The sequence below is a fragment of the Phascolarctos cinereus genome, unplaced genomic scaffold, assembly GCF_003287225.1.
Source record: "Phascolarctos cinereus isolate Bilbo 61053 unplaced genomic scaffold, phaCin_HiC Scaffold_9;HRSCAF=440, whole genome shotgun sequence".
In the NCBI taxonomy this organism is placed as follows: domain Eukaryota; kingdom Metazoa; phylum Chordata; class Mammalia; order Diprotodontia; family Phascolarctidae; genus Phascolarctos; species Phascolarctos cinereus.
In genome coordinates this window covers 21,187,981-21,195,911 of record NW_027556402.1, presented here as the reverse complement: position 1 = coordinate 21,195,911, position 7,931 = coordinate 21,187,981, and positions in this window count along the sequence as shown.

Here is a 7,931-nt window from a genome sequence, read left to right as displayed (position 1 = left end):
GATGAGGAAGGAGTGCATTCTAGGTACAGGCGGACAGCCAGTGACCATGCCCAGAGTTGGGAAATGGAGAGTCTTGTTCAAAGAACAGCAAACAGCCTGATGGTACTGGACCACAGAGTATGGAGAGTAGGGGACAGTAGAACATAAGAAAACTAGAAATGTAGGAGGGGGTCAGATAGTGAAGGACATTGAACACCAATCAGAGGGTTTTATTTTTGATCCTGGTGGTAATAGGGAGCCACTGGAATTTATTGAATGGAAAGGGTGGGGTGACACGGTCAGGAAGCACTTTAGGAAGATCCATCTGAGAGCTGAGTGACCATGAACTGGAGTGAAGAGAGACCTGAGGCAATGGGAAGGCTTTTGCGACAGAGAATGAATATCAGGATGTACCAGGAGGATGTCAAGTCAGAAGAACCAAGCAGGTTAAAGTGTGATCATCAAATAGCAGTAGGGTCAAACAGTAAGGGGCCTTCCAGTGTGGGTAAGATAGGGAGGGAGACCCAGTCTCAAAGGGGGGGGCAGTTATTTTCATCAGGTGGATTCAAATTCTGCCTCTCCCTGACTCCAAGATATGATCCCACTCCACTTCATCACACAACCTTCCTCTGAAGGGGGATGGGAAAAGGAGGAAGTCTAAGTTCTCAGCTTCTTGCTGATTTTGTCTCAACGCTAAGCAGTGCTGCTGAGACAGCTGTGTGCTTTCTGTGAAAGCTCACTGATGTCCTTTTTTGACCAGGAGGCCTCCCACCCTTCTCAGGAAGGTTTGCAGACATAGAGCCACCCAAGCATCCTGGGACTGCTTTTGGTACAGTGTGTACTGTGACCCGAGACATCTTGCAGTGTTGGCTCAAAGGAGTCTTGAAAGAAAAAAAAAATTCAGAACTAAATACTTACTTGTGTAACAACAAATATTTAAGGACACTTCGAAAGGACTGTATAAAATTCTAGATAAGAGCCCAGCCCTGTCTGTGCCACAGTCTCTGATAAGGGCAAAGCCTTCTGCATTTGGCTATTATTAATTATTAGCTAGCATTTCTATACCACTTTGAGGATTCCAAAGCACTTTATAGAAGTCCTGTTCATATTCAGAGCTAACCTTCTGGAATACAAAGAAAAAAATTTAAACTTAAACATTTTAACCACAGTTCACAAGTTCTTAGCCTCTGTGTTTATTATCTGTTTTTCCCCATTTCTGCCATTTAAAGTAATTTTCTTTTTTATTTTCTTACTCCTTAAGTGAAGCTGGGAGGAGAAATTGAGTTTTCACATTCCATCCAATTCAGCTGTGATCAATTAATTATCTTCCCCATCCCATAAGTGGTACCAGGGCTCTGAAATTTTTGCAGGGTGCAGTGAAAATGAGAGGACCTAGAGACACTAATCCTGGGTCTGCCATCCCATGTACAGCCAAATCACTTTATATCTCTGGGCCTCAGTTTCCTCACCTGTAAAAATTACTGGGATGACCTAGATGGGTCTGTAAGGTCCCTGTGATCCCCATCACCTGGCTCTAAGATAAAAACCAAACATAACGACTTCTGAGGATACAAACTATGCTGGTAACAGTTATTTCCTGTGTGTGTCTTCCTCTGCCACTTTGATTACAAGAATTTCAAATAGACACATACTATCCTTACCCGCCCCCCCCCAACCTCCCATCCACACAGCCACCTCTCTCCTTCCCTTCACTAGGATATTGTATCCTCCTTTCCAAGACAGGATCTAAAGTCAAGGCCATCTTGAAATGTGTTTTGCCAGAGATACATTTCGGTTAAACTGATAGACACCAGGCTAAGTTAAGACTTCTGATGGTTTTTTACTACATATTAATGGTTAGGGGCAACTAGGTGGTGCAGTGGGTAGAGTACCAGCCCTGAAGTCAGGAGGACCTGAGTTCAAATACAGTCTCAGACCAGACACTTGACACTTACTAGCTGTGTGACTCTGGGCAAGTCGCTTAACCCCAATTGCCTAAAAAAAAAAATTACATGTTGATGGTTTGAAGTTAAGGAAGTCACAGTTTTGCACACCATATCTCAGAAAGAGGGAGCTTATGGTGGTGTTTTCTGATGGAAAAGGTGGCCTCACTTAATTTGGATCTAACCTACCTGCTGTTTGGGGGCGGGTACTTGGGACCTGTCATGTCACTGGTATGAGGAATTCCCAGATAAGGAAATTCCCTCTACTCAAGCAGGTCAACACCTGCTCAGCAACTGTTTTAGAGATTTGCCTGGAGCCCTAAAAGGTTAAGTGACTGCACAGTGTCATACAGCTAAATATATGTGAAAGGAGCAGTTCTGGGCAGGCAGAAAGAGTCTTCAGGAACTGATTGTGAGAGCTTCTGAAGCCTGTAGTCTGGTGGGGTTTCTTCTCATTCTGGGTGTGACTGAGTTCTGGGGGCGCTTTTGTGGAGACAAAGGGAGGAGGCCTCATAGTGCCTGATTCCAATGGAAGCTGGAGGCACAGAATAGTAGTAACTAGTGGGGAGAGATCCAGGGATCCAGGTACTGATTCAGTACTGACCTACTCTCCCTATCCCCCCACACTCCCATAAGGACTCAAATTCTTATAAAGTTCCCAATAGCAAAGGAAAATTAAGCCCCAAGACTGGAAGTCATGAAATGCTTCCCAAGAGGCAATTCCATTGTCCCCATTGTCTTTTTGGGAAGCTGGTCTGTCCCCACTGAAGGGGAGCCTTGCCTTTGGAAAAGTTGTATGTGGGGAGAGGGAAAGGGTAGTTGGTTTGCCCATGATACCAAGCTCTCCCAAGCACACACATTGGTATGTGTCTTTATATTGTAATTCTTTTTTTGTTCCCAACCTGTGTTTTATTGGTGTGAGGAACTTCCAAATGAGAAATTCTCTCTACCAGAGCAGATAGGCACCTGCTCAACCACTTAGAGATTTGCCCAGGGCACTGAGAGGTTGTCACTTCTCTTGGGTCACACAGTCCACACACATCAGAGAATGGACTAGGGTTTTCTGACTTTGAGGCCAACGAGTGATTTACTACATCTACCTCTGCTGCTTCTTAGGCACCACATCTGAGATTTCCTCCTCCTTTGGGGTCAGTGGGGGTCCCCACATTGACCCCTCTGCCCTTAAAAATACAGTGGGCTCAATTCTTAGTTTTCTGAGGAAGCATATTCCTGACCCCATGTGCAGCCACAATTCTGCCTCTTTCTGTAGCCTTGAATTTGAACCTGAAAAGCCAGACTGTAACTGGCTCTCATTGATTAATTTTATAGTCAACTCTTCATTATTTGTGGAAAGGCAGAGGAACGCAATCAAAATACAGGCAACTCTTAATTACAAGCTTCAAAGGAAGAGGACATTTGGTGTGGCTTAATTGAAATACATGGTTAATTCACCCAGCTGGGTTCAGGGCCAAGTATTTGCACCACCCCCTGCCCAGAACCTTCCTGTGGTGATGAGCCTGGAATGGGGACCCTGTGAATCAAGCTGCTTCACCCTCAAAGCTGAAATGGGGACAAGCTGGTTCTCTGGTGGGAGAATGCAATCCTGTTGACTATGTGGTTGGGAAGGCAGAGAGTTTCTTTTTAGCACATGCAAATGATCATGGACAGGACAGATGAGAGGGTATGGTAATTCTAAAATGATAAGGATACTGCCTCCCTACAGGCTGGTGATTGAAAGGTGGGACTAGAAGATGGAAAAGGCTTAAAGCCTCAGGGACAAAATGGGGAGATAGCTCCAGGCACCAGAAAAGCCAGCCTGGGATATGTGATTAATCTACCCACCAAGAAAAAAAAAGAGTTGAATGTTTTATTTTACATAATAGGAGTCTGTTTTTTTTAACTCAACATGTAAATTTATGTAAATAAGAGTGCAAATGTATAGAAAATCTGTGTCCTGGGATTTCCTTGAAATGATCTGTCAGTTTTCCCCCTCCATCTACCAGTACAGCTGCTCAGTGTTGTAATACGAAACCTCGCTTTCACCAGATCCCAGAAAGCTAAAATCAGCAGATTGATACTCAAAGCTTGGAGAAAAAAATTTGAGGATAATAAGAGAATGAATACTTCTTTACGTAGCAGGAAATGAACAAGGACTTTCTTACACATAAGAGGTCACTCAGGAAATGTAGAATCATGAATGATTTAAGTAAATTCATGGATGCTAACTCTGTAACAGGCTATTTAAAGAACCAGAGGCATTTGCAATATGTATCATTTAAGGAATGGTATCAAATTATGGTCCTAGATTTCTTAATTCCTGCAAAAGCTAATACCTCCTTTTTAGCAGCCTGCTTTAAAATGTCGGGGTTGATTGAAACAGAACCAAGAAAGAGAGCTCAGAAACCCCCTCCCCACCCCAACATTTTGATTATTATAGAGAGAGATGCCTGCCAGTTCCCATTTGGATAGACCTGTGCCTACTGGGTAAAATATTTTGTCATCTCTACTGTGTACACTGATTATGCTCTTTTCATTTTCTTCCAGAGACAAAGTCTATGCACATCAGCTCAGAAGATTTGCTGGTACTTTCTTCTTGAGACAGCCAACCCAGGTTAGTACTACTTTCCTTTGAATATGGAGAGCACTGGTCTCACATTTCTTGCACCTATTTGCTATCTTGGGCTGGTAGAATATGTCCATTACTAGCTCTAGAATTTGTTCTAGGCTACCATATGCAAAATTATCCTGGAGTTTTTGCATAGTAGTAGAACAGAAGGTCTTGGGTGGCACCAACTGCCTTCAATTATGGCATGGTACACCCCAGCTCTAGCTTCTGCCTTTGTGTCAATCACAGGGCATCTGGGTGCCATGCACACTTTTTGTGGGTTGTATCTCTTCTCACAGACCTTTGTGCTGCAGTTTCTCTCACCACAAATCATCCAAGGATAGGGAAAATTGGTTCAAAGCTGTCAAATGATAATCTAGAAAAAAGAAAAAGAAATCTCTATGACCATGGAAGTCATTAATATACAAATACGTACAGTTAGCCCTTTCACATTGCAGGGGTTTAAGGGTACAGTACCCCTGTGATCAGGAAAATCCATGTAAAAACTTATGGTTTTCCCTTTGGACCAGAGAAGAAGTATGAATTATTATGATATTAAAAGAGAAAATATACTTATATTATACAGTATTATACATATATTTTATTTTGTTATACTATATTATATTTTATTATTCTGTATTTTATTATACTATTTAATGCCATACACTATTATTATACTATATTATACTATACATATATTTTAGGCATTTCTGAATTTCTAAACTTTTTCTGTGTCATTTTCCATGTCATCTTTATGTCATCTGCAACTTCTGCAAAACTCTCAAAAAATTCTCATTTAATTAATTTCTTATGATGGCCTGTGATATATCAAAACCATGATGGGGAAAGACATGGTGTGGGAGGGATAACTGTATGGGAAGGCTGCTGATGAAAGCACCTTACACCTTGAAATATCAATGTAGATTAGGGGGAAAATTTTTTACTGAATCCCTGAAGCTCAAGGACAAGTAGTCTTAGCTTGAGCCAGTGTTCCAAAAGCATCTTTACTCAATCCATAGCCATCCCAAACAAGCCCTCACAAATGTAGCCCTTCCTTACCCTCAGTTACAGTGTGATCATTTTAGATGATCAGTTATGCAATTAACAAATAGAGCTTCCAGCCAACCCATCCTCTGTTGCCAAACCATAAAAATACAATGAGAATGCCAATAAAATTAAGCCAGGAAAAACCATAAAGAACAAGGAAGGGAACAGAGTAGTAAAATCAAGTTCTGTACCCATACACAAGTGGGTGAAGTTCATTACACCTTCAAGGGCACTATAATTTACTTTCCTTTTAATTCTACAATTTCCCAGCATAGCAGAAGGACTAGTAGTAAATACTTAAGGTAGTAAACACTTAGGTAGAAGTACTATATGCTCCTTGGAGGTCTTTGTGAGAATCTGTCAGGGTAGTATAAGGAACAGGTAAAGATAAGGCAGGCATGAGGCTAGCTGAAGTTTTGGCCTTCCCTGGATTTGGATACATTTGAGTTAAATTGAAACATGCATTTTTATCATCTCTTTCAGCATCATCTTTACTAGAGAATAAAATTGTTTTATCACCTTGAAATACTAGGCCAGGACATGAAGACTCTGGGGCTGAGACCAATGCCACAGAGCCTTGGGTGGAAGCCTGTGATGCTGGGTGAGTATCTGTCATCCCAGGGTGGCTTCTGGTAATGTCTATTTCATCCTCAAGATTTCCTGAAGGGTCTTGACATAGAACATTCTGTTGGTTTCTATAGATTCTCTTTGTCCCTGGATTTTTAGTAATATAATCACCTTTTGTGACATCTACTGTGACACTCTGAATATGGTTCTCTATCCCAGATATGTTATTTGTAGGAAGGAAAATTTTGCAGTATGGTTAACTGTCAAGTCCATAAGGTTATTGCCATACACTGTAAAATTACATGCTTCGGCTGTCCTCAAGGGAGTCTCTCTGGTTATAAGATCCATGGACTGAATATTATCAGCCAGAATTTCTATAACACTTCATTATGCATATATTATTTCATTTGATCCTCACAAGAACTCCTTCTTAAAGGTGCCATTATTCATCTCCATTTTAATCTCAGTGCCTCTATCTGAGGCACAGAGAGATTAAGTGACTTGCCCAAAGTCACATAGCTAGTATCTGAATCAGACAAGTTACCCAAGATTTCAAGAATAGATGATAGTATTAATTGACTGCAGAAAAGTGACGCCAGAGACAAGTGATAGAGTAGGAGAGGTAGGAGTGCGGTAACCTGAGGTCATGGAAGAAAAAGTAAGGAAAGATGGAGAGAGGAGAGACTATGGTTAGAGTTCTGGGTAATGGACATAAGTGATGGTGAGATCTAGACTGCCCCATTATGTGGCCAAAGTGGAATAGAAATTGAGAAAAAAAGAATTCAGAAGCCAGCCTACTTGAGGGAACATTATTGTTTAGTCATTTCAGGCATGTTCAACTCTTCAAGACCCCATTTTGGGGTTTTCTTGGCAAAGATACTGGAGGGGTTGGCCATTTCTTTCTCCAGCTCATTTACAGATGAGGAAACTGAAGCAAATAGGGTTAAGTGACTTGCCCAGGGTCACACAGCTACTAAGTGTCTGAGGCCAGATTTGAACTCAGGAAAAGGTCTTCCTGGCTCCAGGTCCTGCACTCCATCCACTGTGCCACCTAGCTGCCCTAGTTGAGAGGTCAACATGTATACTGAAGTATAAACGCAGGAGAAGGGCTAGAGATGAACAACTCCTTGAGTTATTCAATAAACTGCTTGAGAAAAGAGAGTGAATGATCTGGGGACCAGTAGAAGACAGCTAGAATCTGCATCAGGGGAAAACAGATGGAGTGAACCTCAAAGGAGAAGAGGTTGCTGTGAGATGGCAACATTCCGGATGTGTTGATAATAATAGGAACTAGAAATTATGAAGTGCTTTAAAGTATGCAAAGTGCTTTACAAATATCTCATTTTATCTTTTTTTGTGAGGCAATTAGGGTTAAGTGACTTGCTTAGGGTCACACAGCTAGTAAGTGTCAAATGCCTGGTCTGAGACTGGATTTGAATTCAGGTCCTTCTGACTATAGGGCCGGTGCTCTATCCACTGCACCACCTAGCTGCCCCATCTCATTTTATCCTCACAACAGCCCTGGGAGATAGATGCTATCATTTTGTCCATTTTATAAATGAGAAAACTGAGGCAAACAGGTTAAGTGACTTGCCCAGAATCAAACATCTAGCATATAATGCTTTCTCAGCTAATACTTATTTTGAAAATGTAAATTTGTTCCAACACGACTGATATATGAGGAGATAATTTGAGCATAATAGAAACTTTGAATTTACTTATGCATGATTTCTTCCACAAGAAATATCGACAACACTGACAATTGTACCATTTCCCAACCTTTCACAAGC